This window comes from Thamnophis elegans, chromosome Z (assembly GCF_009769535.1).
Source record: "Thamnophis elegans isolate rThaEle1 chromosome Z, rThaEle1.pri, whole genome shotgun sequence".
Lineage (NCBI taxonomy): Eukaryota > Metazoa > Chordata > Lepidosauria > Squamata > Colubridae > Thamnophis > Thamnophis elegans.
The window spans coordinates 4,147,476-4,160,861 of NC_045558.1; the positions used below are offsets into that span (position 1 = coordinate 4,147,476).

Genomic DNA, 13,386 nt, shown 5'->3' on the forward strand with positions numbered 1-13,386 from the left:
ATTTGACCTTGGGGATGCTGCAATGGTTGATAAGTGTGAAAAACAGCCCTAAGTCACTTTTTTTCAGTGCCATCGCAACTTTGAATGGTCATTAAGTGAAGCACCAGGAACTACCTTTTTTGTGTGTGTCATTGTGTGACGTATTGCTCGTGTTCTCCATTTCCAGTTGGTCCTTGACTTACAACACAACTGAGCCAACATTTCTGTTGCTTAAGCAAGGCAATTGTTACATCAGTCTCATGTGATTTTACAACCCATTTTTTGGGGCCGCAGTTGTTAAGTGAATCATGCAGTCGTTAAACAAATCTGGTTCCCCCCATTGCTTATCAGAAGCTGGTTGGGATGTTGTCAGAGAACCTCAGGACACCGCAACCATCATAAATGCGAGCAGGTTATCAAAACACCCAAATATTGTTCCCATAACCATGGGAATGCTACAACGGTCGTAAGTGTGAGGACCAAGTCACTTGTTTCAGTGCTGTCGTGACTTTGAACAGTTTTACTTCCAGTTTTATTTCTGGTTTCAAGCAAAAAGAAAGGGAGGTTTGTAGTGGTTCGCTTAATGACTGCAGTATTTGGTTAAAGACGGCCACAGAAAAAGTTTCCTAAAACCCAACTGGTTAGGTGATGACTCATTTTGCGACCGTCGTGGCTTTAGAACCGTAGTTGCCAGGCTCAGTTGCCATCATATGGCCATAGTCATTGAGAATCAGGCAGCAAATACAGGTAGTCCTTGACTTACAACCATTCATTTAGTGCCCATTCACAGTTACAACAGCACTGGTAAAAATTTGACTTATGACCGTTTTCACACTTACAACCGTCGCAACATCCCTATGGTTATGTGATCAAAATCCAGACACTTAGCAACCGATTCATATTTATGACGGTCGTTGTGTCCTGGTTTCTATGACCACCTTCTGAGAAGACAGATCAATGGGGAAAGCCAGATTCATTTAACAACCATGTGACTCACTTAACAACTATGGCCAGAAAGGTCATCAATGGGCCAAGACTCACCGAAGAACTGTCTCGCTTAGCAACAGAAATTTTGGGCTCAATGGTGGCCGGAATTCAAGGACTATAATCTATAATTACTTTGCCCCGTTGGAAGTTTTTGAAATAAATAAACAGGAGTCAGACTGTTGACATCTAAGTGCGGCAGTAAATAAATAAATCTCCCTTGGATGTTTTTAAGGGCAGGGAAACACAGTCTGGGTCACAGAGGGGAAGTTTTTTTTTTCCCAGACAAAAACTTTGAACGTGGCTGAACTCGTAACTGGAGGAAGATCTGGTTAATAAAAACAACACGGATAATATTCGAATTAGAATTATTTGTTGAGCAATGGTTTTAAGTTAGAGCCGTATTGGAAAAAGTGGACCCATATGACCCTTTTTTCACACTTAGGACTGTTGCAACATCCCAGTGGCCCGTCAAAATTCCGATGCTTGGCAACTGTCTCGTATTTGTGACGGTCGCTGTGTCTGAGGACTTTTGGGGGTTCTCTCCCGCTCCCCAATATGGAGGAAAGGGGGGTGGGGTTGGTCCAAGTGTGAGCAAAGATGATCTTCTGGAATGAAAAAACAAGAGGGAGGGAAGGATCAACTCAGCATGCGGTTTGTCTGGGGTCAATCCCTGCTTATCTAAATTTACGAACTCTGCCAATCAGGAGAGGTAGTCCTCGACTTACAATCATTCATTTAGTGACCATCCGAAGTTACAATGGCACTGACAAAAAGTGACTCACAGCCATTTTTGACACTTCGTTGCAGCATCCCCGATGGTCAGGTGATCCAAATTCAGACACCCGGACAACTGACTCGCATTTATGACTGTTGCGGTGTCACCTGATCTCCTTTTGCGACCTTCTGATGAGCAAAACCAGAAGGGGAAGCCAGATTCACTTAACAACCGCGTGACTAACTTAACAACTGCAGTGATTCACTTAACAGCTGTGACAGGAGAGGTTGTAAAACGAGGCAAGAATTCACTTCAGAAACGTCTCACGTAGCAAATAGAAATTTGTGGCCGTAAGCCAAGGCCTACCTGTAATTTTGTCCACCACGTGTTTATATACAGTTAGTCCTCGACTTACGACCACAGCGGAGCCCAAAACTTCTGTTGCCAAGTGAGACATTTGTTAAGTTGGTTTTGCCCCCATTTTACGACCTTTCTTGCCACGTTTTTAAGTGAGTCACTGCAGTTGTTAAGCGAGTACCCAGTTGTTGAGTGAGCCTGGCTTCCCCGTTGACTTTGTTGTCAGAGGGAGGAATCCCGTGACCCAGGGAACACTGCAGCCGTCATAAGTGCGAGTCAGTTGTCAGGAAAATGTAAATCATGTGACTGTGAGGATGCTGGCAGGGTCGTTAAGTGTGAAAAAGTCACTATTTTCATTGTTATTGTAACTCCGAGCAGTCAGAAAGTCGAGGGCTGCGTGGATCCACGCAAAGACCAAAAATATAATTTTCCCGCGCTCTCCGGTGGCCTCCCGAAGCGTCTTCCGCGCTGCCTCCCTCCCTGTAGCGTTAGTTCGGTGGTTTTAATACCCCGCTGAGCGGCGCAGGCGGCCTGGGGACGATCGATGGGCCAACCGAGTCACTTTCGGATGGCTGCCCCCCTCGGGGAGTCTGATGTGACTGCCCCCGATCGGTCAGTCGGGCTAAATCGATTCAGTTGAGGTTGCTGGTCTTAATTAGCGCTTTATTCTCTGGGGTGTTCTGTCCCGTTTCTATTCCAACCCTTCGGCCCCCCTACTCGAAAAACCAGGGCTAACAAGCAGACGTGATGCTGATGATCGCAATTAATTAGTGACGATTATAATTAAGGACAACGATCCCTTTGGCCTCCTGCCCATCCGGACGGTCGGTTTTTTAGGCAGTTTGCATACGGCTCCCTCACCCGAAGGTAAACAGGTCAATAGGTACGTATAGACGTATATTTTTTTAAAAAAATATTTTTTCTTTGCTCTGGGTGGGTAGCATTATTTTTGGGGCCGAAAGCCTGGCGGAGAGTGGTCCTCGACTTACGACCGCAGTTGAGCCCAACCTTTCTGTTGTTAAGCAAGAAAGCAAGGGTTTAGTGAGTTTTGCCGTATGGTTTCTCTTGCCAGAGTTGTTAAGGCGAGGCAAATTAGTAGCACAGTCGTTAAGTGAATCTGGCCTCCCCCATTGACTTTGCTCGGTGGAAGGTTGCAAAAGGGATCACGCGACACTCTTCAGCCGTCATAAATATGAGACAGTTGCCTTGCCGAGCGCCTGGAGTTCAATCACACGACCATGTGGAGAGCAGCCGTGAGCCGCTTTTCTGAGTGCCGCCGTAAGTCACTAAACGATTGGTTGTAAGTTGAGGACCAACTGTATTACTTGGGCGTCTAAAAGGAGGAATGGTGTTTAGAGGAACCTCCAAATTCAGAGGCAGTTACTCTGAAAATGCCTGTCTTTGAGAAATACAGGGAGTCCTTGACTTACGACCACAGCAGAGGCTGTTCCGTTGCAAAGCAAAGCAGTTAAGTGAGCTGCACCTGATTTCATAAGCTGTTTTTGCCACTGTTGTTAAGTGAATTATGGCAGTTCTGAAGAAGACCACACAGTCGTTAAGTGAATCTGACATCCCCCATTGACTGCGTGTCAGGAGCCAGCCGGGAAAGTTGAGAGGGTGATCATGTGACCCAAGGATGCTGTGACCGTCGTAAGTGCGTGACAGTTGCCAAATGTCCATATGACTGTAGGGATGTGCGACGGTTGTGACTTTTTTCAATGCCGTCGTAACTTGGAAAAGTCTCTGAAAGAAATGGTTATAAGTCGAGGACTCTCTTTCGGAAAGAACCATGGCTGTTTTGGTACTCCAGAACTATCCCTTGGACTCCCGGCAGGTCAGAAAAACGGATCTGATCCAGTTTCTCCGGCTTACAGACGTTGGATAGAGAAGCATCAGAGGGAAATCGAATCGGTCTCCTTCTGCATCGGGGAGATATCTCTTGCCTTCCTTACATTCTCTCCCAGTCCGACCAGTGGCATACTGGGTAGGTTGATCCTTTAAGACCAGTTTGTCCAGTAGAAATAAAATTTCTTTCTTCCTTTCTTTCTGTTTTCTTCCTTTCTTTCTTCTTATTTCTTTTCCTCTTTCTTTCTTTCTTTCTTTCTTTCTTTCTTCTTCTGTCTCTTTCCCTTTCTTTCTTTCTTTCTTTCTTTCTTTCCTTTCTTTCTTTTTCTCCTTCCTTCCTCTCTCCCTTCTTTCTTTTTTCTCTCTTTTTTCCTTTCTTTTTTCCTCCCTTTCTTTGTACTCTTTCCTTCCTGTTTTTTTTCTTTCGTTTCTTCTTTCCTTTCTTTCCTTCCTCCCACCCATCTTTCTTCTCTTTTTCTTCCTTCTCTTTTTTCTTCCTTCCTTCCTCTTCCATTCTTCTTTCTCCCTTTCCTTCCTTTGATCCTTTCCTTTCTTTCTCTTCCTTTCTTTCTTCTTACTCTTTCTCTTCCTTTCTTCTCTCTGTGTCTCCCTTTCCTTCCTATGATCTTTCCTTCCTTCCTTTCTTTTCTTTCTTTTTTTTCTATTGCTTTCTTTCTTCTGCCCGCCCCCCAGCTTTTTCCCCCTCCTTTCATTGATCTTTCCTCTTCCTTAAAATTTAATCCAGTGATCCAGCCTTTCCCTCCATCATTTCCCCTCCCTCCCCCTCTCCTCCCTTCCTTTCTCCCTCTCTCTCCCTCCCTTCCACTTTTCAATCCATCCATCCATCCTTCCTTCCTTCCTTCCTTGCCTTCCCTCCTTTGCCCATCCCAGCTTACATCAGCAAAAACTCCACTGTCTCCAGGGCCCTTGCAACTTCAGACGGTCACTAAACGGGACGGTTGTAAGTCGGGGGTTCCCTGCGGCGCAATGCAAACAGGGCTTGGGGAAAGCATCCGAGAGGAGGAGGCTAGTCGTAGAATGGTTGCAACTGCGGAAAAAGAAGGAAAAAAAACCACAACTTTGCAATGAATCCTTTTGGCAGATTGTCTAGCCAGCCTCCTGTCTTTTTCCTGCTTTTATCTCTGTCCTTCCTTTGTTTATTCTGCTTTTTATTCAGTTCCTCCGCTTGTTCCCGATTTCCTCCCTCCGGTCTATTTGTCTCTTCTGGCTTTGCTTTGTCCGAATTTGGAGCTTAGGCTGACCTCCCACATCTGACCTCACAGGTAGTCCTCGACTTACAACCATTCGTTTAGCCACCGTCCGACATTACGCCAGTGCTGAGAAAAGGGATGAAGGACTATTTTTCACGCTTATATCCGTGGTAGCTTCCCCGGAGTCACGTGATCAAAAATTCAGGCGCTCGGCAACTGTCTCGTTTTTATGACGGTTGCAGCGGGAGTCCCGGGGGTCACGTGATCCAATTTTTCAGACCTCCTAACGAGCAAACTCCATGGGTAAGCCGGATTCACTTAACAACCGTGTGACTAACTTTTCAACTGCAGTGGTTCACTTAACAACTGTGGCAAGGAAGGTGGTAGAATGGGGCAAAACTCACTTAACAAACGTCTGGTTTAATATCAGAAATGTTGAGCTCCATGGCGGTCGTAAGTGGAGGACTAATTGTACCAGCTCTTAATTTTCCAACTTGAAATCCAGCCAATCATCTTTAAGACCAGAAGTTTTAGACTTTTTAAGTCCTGTGGAATCCAAAGCAAAATCTGAAAATGATTTTATGGTTCAATCCCAAATATTTGGGGCCAGAATTTATGTTGCTAAGCAGGATGGTTTTTAAGTATCTCACGCCCGATTTTACTGCAGTTGTTAAGTGAAACGTGGTCATTAAGCGAACCTGACATCCCCCCATCTTGAATTAGGGATAGTCCTCGAATTACGGCCACAGTTGTGCCCCAAATTTCCATTGCTAAGCGAGATGGTTGTTAAGTGAGTTCCGCTCCATTTTGCAACCTTTCTTCTTGCCACTGTTGTTAAGTGAATCACAGCGGTTAAGTTAGCCGCGCGGTTGTTAAGTGAATCCGTTCTTCCCCGTTGGCTGCTTGTCGGAAGGTCACAAAAGGGGATCTTGTGATCTCGGGATACTGTGACCATCATAAATATGAGTCAGTTGCCAGGCATCTGAATTTTGATCACGTGGTTTTGGAAATGCTGTGACAGTCATAAATGTGAAAAATGGTCACTTTTTTCAATGCTGTTGTAACTTCAAACAGTTACTAAACAAATGGTCGGGAGTTGAGGACTATTTGTAACACAAATTATTCTTCATTGCAGGTTGGCCTAATTTAGTGCTTGGTTAGAAACTCATAGAGTTTCTCTTGATTTAGTTGTTTTTATTTCATTTACTATTTGTCCTTTTATCATTTTTTGTAAATGACTTGAGGTGGCCAGCATACCTATTACAGGTAGTCCTCGACTTACAGCAGTTCGCTTAGGGACCGTTTGAATTTGCAACGGCACTGAAAAAAGTTACCTACGACCATTTTTCACACTTGTGACCGTGGGCCTCAAACCCACCCACCCCGGTCACATGATTTGCATTTGACACTTGATAACTGATTTCACATTTATGACGGTTGCAGTGTCCTGGGGTCACATGGTCCCTCTTTTGTGACTTTCTGACGAGCAAAGTCAAGGGGGCCCCGTCAGAAAGTCACAAAAGAGGGACCATGTGACCCCAGGACACTGCAACCGTCATAAATGTGAAATCAGTTATCAAGTTAATTTAACAACTGCGGGGATTCACTTAATGAACGTGGCGAGAAAAATCATAAAGTGGAGCAAGGCTCACTTAACAAGTTTCTCGCTTAACAGCATAAATTTTGGGCTCAATCGTGGTCATAAATTGAGGACTACCTGTACTCCTTTCTTCCTATGTGCTATTTTGCACATAGCACAAGATTGGGAGAGAAGGAGTGGCCCAAAGTCTTCCAATTGCGTTTTGGGCCTAAACTCGGACTAGAACTCACCATCTCCTGGTGATTGACCCAAAGTCGCCCAGGTACACACAACAAAGTCACCTACAGAATTTGTTTTATAATCTGGTACCAACGACGGAGGGAGAAAACCACAACAAAGAGGTTGGTTGAATCATAGAATCCTAGAGCTGGAAGGGAAATTGGAGGTCATCTAGTCTAACCTCCTGCTCAAGCTGGCCTCCCTCTACCACTTTAGACAGTTGGCTGTCCAGTCTCTTCTTGAAAACCTCCAGTGATGGAGCACCCACCACTTCTGGAAGAAAGTCCTTCCGTTGATTAATTGTTCTCACTGTCGGGCAAGACTTACTGGGCGCCAGGGGAAAGAGGCAGCTGCTTTAATGAGCCTGCACCTTAAAACAGCTCTTCCAACCGCTGAATCGTAGCTTAAATAAACTCATTTTTTTAAATAACCCCGTAAGAGCCGAGGTAGCGCAGTGGGTAGAGTGCAGTATTGCAGGCCACTTCAATTGACTGCTAGTTCAGCAGTTCAGCAGTTCAGCAGTTCAAATCTCACCAGCTCAGGGTTGACTCAGCCTTCCATCCTTCCGAGGTGGGTAAAATGAGGACCCGGATTGTTGTTGGGGGCAATATGCTGACTCTCTGTAAACCGCTTAGAGAGGGCTGAAAGCCCTGTGAAGCGGTATATAAGTCTAACTGCTATTGCTATTGCTAATTCCTTAATTCCAGCAAAGTGGCTGCGCTCGCTGGCGTGGTTTCCAACATCTTTTCCCCCCCATTTTTTAAATTTTTTTACAAACGATGCAGGGTCCCAATCTGCCTCTTATCATTTGGCAGGTTTCCCCTGTTCTCAAAGGAGTTCTCCCCCCTCCCCTTCAACCACCCAAAAAATGCAACTTCTAAATTCATTCCAAAGGAAGCAGAGCCAAATCGTGAAGGAATCCCTTTGTCTTTTGTTTCCAGAAGGACAGATAGATTTTGTGTGTGTGTGTGTGCGTGCGTCATTGTTACCATGCAGAATTACAGACATCCTGCTCCGGTCAGTTTCAAGTCTTTTTTTCTTCTTCTCTTGATATGCTGAACACAAGGTACATCCTCCATCACCAGATGCACAGTGGGATTTCCTTTGGACCAAGGTTTTGGCTTTGTCTGAACCACCGTCACCCGTTTTTCGGTGTTTCCTTTCCTTCAAAAAGGTTTCCACTCGGGGCCTTGCCTGCACACACACACGTGCTCCACGTATGGTTCTCATTAGTCATGCCTTCCGTCCTTCGAATCCGTTACCAGGACCCCAGTTTGGCAGGCTTAATTTTTGAGCTTAGTGGAAGGGAAGAAAAAGCAGAAAGTTAACCAGAGGGGTTTTTAAAAGAGAGCTTAAAAAAGGAGGTTTGGATTTTTTTTTTAATTTTTCTTTCTTTTTTTTCTCTTTCCTTTCTTCCTTCAATCTTTTTCATCTTTTTCCTTATTTTTCTTTCTCTTTTTTCTTTCTCTTTTCTTCCTTTCTTCCCTGTCTTTTTTCTTCTTTCTTTTCACCGCTTCCTTTCCTCCCTCAGTCTTGTTCAGCTTTTCTTTCTTCCCTTGCTTTCTTCCTTTTTCCATCTTTTCTTTCATCTTTCTTTTTCTTTCCCCTTTCCGTCCCTCTTCCCTCCCCTCCTTTTCTCTTTCCCATTTTCAGCAAAACCAATTAAGTCTTAAAGCCAGCCACCTTCTTTTTCTCCTTCTCCCTCCCTCCCTCCCTCCTCCTCTTTTGATGGACACGTTGAGCAAATCTCTCTTGGAAACGCTGTGATTTGGGGGGGCTGTTCTGAATTGATGCCTTCAGCTATTTGGGGAAAGGTGGGGAGGGGGAGAAGGGCTGTCTTGCTGTCAGAAAGGCGGAGTCGAACAAGATGCGTTTAAAAGTTTGCCTGAAAGTTTGCCTTCCAAACTGGCAGAAGAGGATTTGGGGTGTTTTTGGGTTTTTTTGCAAAGCATTGTGTATTTTTAATTTTTTGATGGGGAGGCACATTTCCCATGCAGGTTTTTCTCCTTGAAGTAACGTCTGCTGAAACATCATTTCTCTGTGAGTACCCGGTTCGTATTGATTTGATCCTCCCTTCCGTCTCCTGGTATCATTTTAAGAGGAATTAAGAACAAGCTGTTAAAAAAAAAAACCAGTCCTGCAATTCTTATAATTCCGTTAGACTCTTAAACTCACCTTTCACAGAGCACAGGGTGTACTGGAATGGGTGGGTTCAAAATAACTTCCCCCCCCCACAAAAAAGCAAAATATTGTGTTTTTAAAAAGGGTTCAAAATAAAAAAAAACGAAGTCTTATGGTTTAAAAAAACTGTCATATTGGATGACGGTATAAAGAATTGGTGAATTGCATTGCATTGAGTCTGTGAAAAACAGTCCGCAGGCACTGCTTTGAACATATTACGATTTTTCTCTTTTTTTCTTTTTGCTAATGTGAAAGTCTTCCTGCTTTCTTAAAAGACTTCTGAGTTTTTCTCCTGTGGTAGATCCAGAATGAAGCTACTTGAAGAAAGAGAGAAAATGTATGTCTTGGAAATATCTTATTTTCCAGCATGATTTTCTTTCTATCATTCGAGATGTGTGTGTGTGTGTGTGTGTGTGTGTGTGTGTGTGTGTGTGTATGTGTATGTATAGATAGGTAGGTAGGTAGGTAGGTAGGTAGGTAGGTAGGTAGGTAGGTAGGTAGGTAGGTAGGTAGATAGATAGATAGATAGATAGATAGATAGATAGATAGATAGATAGATAGATAGATGATAGATAGATAGATAGATAGATAGATAGATAGATAGATAGATAGATAGATAGATAGATAGATAGATAGATATAATCCTTTTCTGGATATTTCCAAATGGAAGAGTCCCAGCATCGATTAAAAAAATTATAGAGCGATGAATTAAAACTTTTTTTAAAAAAAAATATCCATTAAAAGTCATTTTACAGCAATGAATTAAAACATTAAAAAGACTCCATGTTATCAATTAAAAATAGTCCAGGAGCAAACGATTTTTTAAAAATTAAAAACAGACCTCATTTATCTTTTAAGAATAGTTCTGGAGGAATCAGTTAATTAAAAAAACGATTCCATCTCTCCATTAAGAATTGTTCTGAAGCAAAGAATTAACTTTTTTTTTTTTTTTTTTACAAAGAAGACCTCATTTATCAATTAAAAATAATTCTGGGAGAATCAACCAAATAAAAAAAATCATCTATCAATTAAGAATGTTTCTGGAGCAAATCTTATTTTTCAAAGACACTACCTGTTAAAAAAAGCATTCCAGGGCGAACAATTTAAATTTTAAAAAAGCACTCCACTTATCCATTTGCATATTATTCTGGACCAATCTGTTAAAACTTTTAAAAAGATTTTCAAGCAGTAATTAATCCATTTTGGAGTAACAGAGCGTTATCCTATATGTAGTTGACGTGAAAGAGGTTACTAAAAGATGTTTCCTAACAGTTCCATCTCAGCTACAGGTAGTCGTTGACTTACAACCACAATTGAACCTAGAATTCCTGTTGCTAAGCAAGGCAGTTGTTAAGTGAGTTTTGTCCGTGAGACCCCCACCCTCCAGGAACAAAGCAACCATCATAAATATGACTCAGTTGCCAAGTGTCCGGATTTTGATCTCGTGATCTTGAGGATGCTGTAACAGTCATAAGTGTGAAAACCGGCCACTTTTTTTCAGTGCCATTATAACTTCGAGCAGTCCCTAAATGAAGTGTTGTAAGTCGAGGAGTGCCTGTACTATGTGCAGATGAGGGAGACATCCAGGGAGAAAAGCAGATTTTTTTTCGACTTTGGGGAAAGAAGTTAGGGAGAAGAATTCAGCAATGGGACAACATTCCTTCTGGAATTGACCAGATATTTGTTTGTTCGAGATGAACTGCTTGAGCAGGGGGTTGGAATAGATGACCTCCAAGACCCCTTCAAGATCCCAGCCTACGATCCTATAAATAAGAAAAGAGAAAGACAGAAGGGAGAGAACTCTTCTTTGCATTTTCTTGCTCTTCTTTCTCTTTCTAGAGTCTCCACATCTTTTTTACATCGTGGCGACCAAAACTGGATGCCGTATTCCAAGTGTTGCCTTACCAATGCTTTAAAAAGTGGTATTAAAACTTCACGTAATCTTGATTCTCTCCCTCTGTTGATGCAGCCTAGAACTGTGTTGGCTTTTTTGGCAGCTGCTGCACACGGCTGGCTCCTATTTAAATGGTTCTCCACTAGGACTCCAAGATCCCTCTCACAGCTACTACTATTGAGGAAGGTACCACCTATATTGTACCTGTGCATTTCGTTTTTCTTGCCTAAATGTAGAACCTGACTCTTTTCACCATTGAATTTCATTTTATTAGATAGCGCCCAATGTTCAAGTTTGTCAAGATCCTTCTGTATCTTAATCCTGTGTTCTGGAGTGTTGGCTATTCCTGCCAGCTTGGTGTCATCTGCAAATTTGATGAGTTCCCCATTTATCCCCTCATCCAAATCATTGATGAAGATGTTGAAGAGTCCTGGGCCCAAAACAGAGCCTTAGAGTCCCCTACTGCATACCTCCCTCCATGAAGATGCAGTTCCATTGAGGTCTACATTTTGAGTGCGGTTGGTCAGCCAGTTACGAATCCACCTGGTGGTGATGCCTGCTGCTTTCTCTCTCCGTCCATTTGCCTGCTTAGTTTAGCGGGCATTGTGTTGAAGTGTGCGTCTTTTTGACACGCTGTTTGCATTGTTGTTGCAAGCTGCTTTTTATTTTTTATTAAGGGAAGCGATGCATAAACGGACGATGGGTGTTATTGTATTCATTTAATGTTACAGGTGTTGTAAATACAGCAGCTTATGACCGCAATTGGGGCAGAACAACTAAGAAAGGCAGTTAGTTGTTAAGTGAGTCACAACCGTTTTACCACAATTATTAAGTGATTCACATGGTCATTAAACAAATCCAGATGCCCCCATTGACTTTGCTTGCTGGAAACCTGCCCGAGAAATTTGCAAATGGGGATCACTTTCGCTGAGGACACCACAACTGTCATAAATACATGCCCGTTGCCAAGTGCCCAAAATTTGATCATGTGACCTTGGGGATGCTGTCTGACGGACATAAGTGCGAGTACCATTTGTAGCTCCCTTTTTCAGAGCTTTTATAACTGAACGATTGCTAAATGAATGACTGTTGAGGGCTACTTGTACTGAGTAAGTGAATTACTCCAGTGGTGAATCAAACAGCACATCTCAAGTCCTCCACTCACTCCGTGGAGATACACAAGATTCTGGAATGCTTTTTTTTTTCAACCTTCCCCTTCACTGTTCATCAACCTGATGGTCTCCCATCCAAATTCCGACCAGCTCCCATTCTGCTTAGCTTTCCAAAGTCACAGCTCATGAAATGCTGCCACCTGTTGGCATAATTAGGTGCAGTGGCTCAGGCGCTGAGCTTGTCGATTAGAAAGGTCGGCGGTTCAAATCCCGCTGTGTAGCGGAGTGAGCTCCCGTGACTTCTTTTAACTTCTGTCAACCTCGCAGTTTGAAAGCATGTCAAAAATTCAAGTAGAAAAATAGGGACCACCTTTGGTGGGAAGGAAGCATGGTTCTATGCGCCTTGGGCATTTAGTCATACCGGCCACATGGCCACGGAGACGTCTTCGGACAGTGCTGGCTCTTCGGCATTGAAACGGAGATGTGCACCTCCCCCTAGAGTCGGGAACGACTAGCACATGTGTGCGAGGAGGAACCTTTAGCTTTAGAAACAAAACTGTTGAAGAGAAATATATGTGTCCCAGGATAATGTTGGAGGATCCAATCTGGGTCGGTCACTGGAACCAGAGGTTTAGTCTAGCGAGCTTTTCAGACTTGCAATGAAGTCCATCCTGAGATAAATTCTCTCTAGCAGACGGTGTGCTTTTACGTGGTGCCTGATTCTGTGTGGCTTTTTAGTTGTTGATTGGGGTGTTGATGACTGGCTGTTAAGTCGTTGGCTGTTCTTTCCTTGTGCTGCCAAGCCCTGATAAGCTGGGGATAAATCAGCATCCCTGTTGACTGACGAGGGGCGGTTTCCCAGACTTCAATAACTTCCCTGGCTGTTTTTGTACCTGCTCAGCCAACAAACTTAGTAGTTGTGAAAATGAATGCATGTCCTTGTTCCGAGCAGCTGGGGACTTGTTAGCCCAAGGAAATAACAGCCAACGACTTAATATCTGGCCATAACACTCCAATCAGCAACTGAAATGCCACACACAACCAGGCACCACATAAATATTACACACAGAACAACCCAAAGTTAAGAGAAGGTCCCTCAGGATGGGCTCCAGCACGAGACTGAAAGCTGGGAAGACAAAACCTCTGATCCCAGTGAACGACCCAGATTGGATCCTGCAAAAAAGCCATTGTTCACAGCAAAGAATTGTGTTGTAATTAACTTTAATCTGGCACCGGACTGTGATTTAAGTAGTAACAGGTGGATATATTTGGGACACACTATGTAT

The 13,386-nt window shown here is 43.4% G+C and overlaps 1 protein-coding gene across 2 annotated transcripts in view; it reads left to right on the forward strand.

The window, feature by feature from the left end:
* The window catches only part of GJC2 (gap junction protein gamma 2), a 39,797-nt gene that overhangs the window by 19,678 nt on the left and 6,733 nt on the right, over positions 1 to 13,386 (forward strand). The gene's annotated exons all lie outside the window — the stretch shown is intronic.